The following is a 2037-nucleotide window of genomic DNA, read 5'->3' as shown; positions in this document are numbered from 1 at the left end:
AAGTCTCTCTTTCTATTAATTAAAAACTAAGGCAGAATTGATATTTAACAAAATGCAATGGCATGTGTATTATTTCATCACTTTTGCTATATTCTATTTCTTTTTTGGAAAGGTTTTGGTGTAAGGCACATGTGCTCACCAGAAAAACAGAGAGAGACAGAGAGACAGAAGGCAAGAAATCACCCCCCAGGGGGGATGGCTATGCCACAATCCTTTCTCTTCTATTCTCCTCTCGAGATTTTGGGCATGGATGCACACACGCCTGGCGTGAGTTTAAGCCACCAAGTCTGAGACTCAAACTGCGATCGACTACATGGGAGTCCAGTGACATAACCATTATGCCAACTACTGGCTATATTCTAATGGTCAGAAACAAGTCACAGACACTGCCCGCATACGGTGGGAGGCGATCAGACAGGGTATGGATGGTTGGAATCACCCTAAGGTGTGTCTGTCAAACATTGTAAAGGCAGATACTATGATAGTAAACGGAAAAAGTAGACATTACAGTCACCAAACAGGTGACAAAGAATACTCTTTCTTTATAAAAAGGCAACCAAAGTTAGAACACTTCGGAGTAACACATGAAGATGCTACGTATGACATTATATGAGAGGATAAAAGACATGGAAACGACGTAAGAACAGAGCAGTTCAAACAGTTACTGGAGGAGTCTCCCTCAGATGAAGATGGGACCAGCTCCAGTTCTTCAGTATGTAAAGAGAAACACAAGACACAGAAGAAAGTAAAGCATAAGAAAAGGAAGAAAGGAAAGAAAAGGAAGACTAGAGGGAAGTGCAAGTCTTCCAAATCAAATGAGACTTCAGATTCCAAATGACAAGGACTTTACTTGCAGAGCATCGTCTTCGACATCAAACAGAGGAATGCAGTTGGAGAGTAACAGGTCAGGAGACCAAAAGAGAGGAGCAGAGTTGGTGACATAGCTGTGACTGTCACCTACTTCTAGTGAAGACTTGATCCCTAAGAGGGTGACTTGTCTCTTACCCCTCTCTAGCTCTGGATGGTGTCTGGTTTGCAGCAGAAAACCTTTCAGTGCCCTCCTCCCAGCTGCTCACAGGAGCGTGTGGTTCCTTTGCCGTGAGCTTGCATGGTGGCAGGAGTGAGGGATCCTCCAAGAAAGCTCCTGCAGGCATTTCTGTAGCTTTTGCACTCACAGTGGGGAGACTCAGTTCCTATAGACTTCAAGCTTAACTCTTCTCTGTTGTTAAGGATAATAAAACCTGACTATTTTTTAAAAAAAATATATGAATGTTTATGGGTAATACATGCATGTAGTCCAACTTTAAAAGTTATGTAAATTTTAATAATAAAAATTGCCTTTGTCAATTCCCTTCCCTAGTGGCTAGCATTGTCACCAAGCTGTGAAGTCTTCCAAAATATCACCAAACATACAGATTTTTCAGGGCCAGCAGGTGGCATGGTGGTTAAGGGCCCTGCGATTTAAGTGTTGGACCTGATGGCTTGCTTTCTCACTTTCCCTCTCTCTCTTTCTGTCCCTTTCTGGTCAAAATAAAAAAACAATGAAATAAATACATAGATAAAGTTAAATAAAATAATTCTTTAGAAAAGAAAAAAATGTATTTTTCTTTGCTCATACAACTGTACAGTAATCTATATAATGTTTCATTTTAATTGTAATGATATAAAACCATTTTAATATCAAGTACATTTGGCCTTATTGCCAATAAAAAAGGTTTATTTATTTTTTTTAAAAAAGCAGTACACAACTTGTATTTATAGACAATGTTCAACAATAAACACCTATCTCTCCAAAAATGATTCTTCTGCTGAAATAAATAAACTGGAAACTTTTCTACAATTATAACATATTTTTAACTTAAAAAGTTACTTTAAGCACAAAGCAACACTTTAATGAAATCCTAAGGTGGACTTTAGTTAAAACAAACAAATTGAGTGCTTTAATTGCTACTAAGTGTATCCAGGAAGCTCGAATATTATATGTATGTATACGTACATGTGTGTGTGTGTGTGTGTGTGTGTGTGCGTTTGTGTGTG

This window comes from Tupaia chinensis, unplaced genomic scaffold (assembly GCF_000334495.1).
Source record: "Tupaia chinensis unplaced genomic scaffold, TupChi_1.0 Scaffold000249_2, whole genome shotgun sequence".
In the NCBI taxonomy this organism is placed as follows: Eukaryota; Metazoa; Chordata; class Mammalia; order Scandentia; family Tupaiidae; genus Tupaia; species Tupaia belangeri.
Note: the sequence above shows the minus strand (reverse complement) of the source record.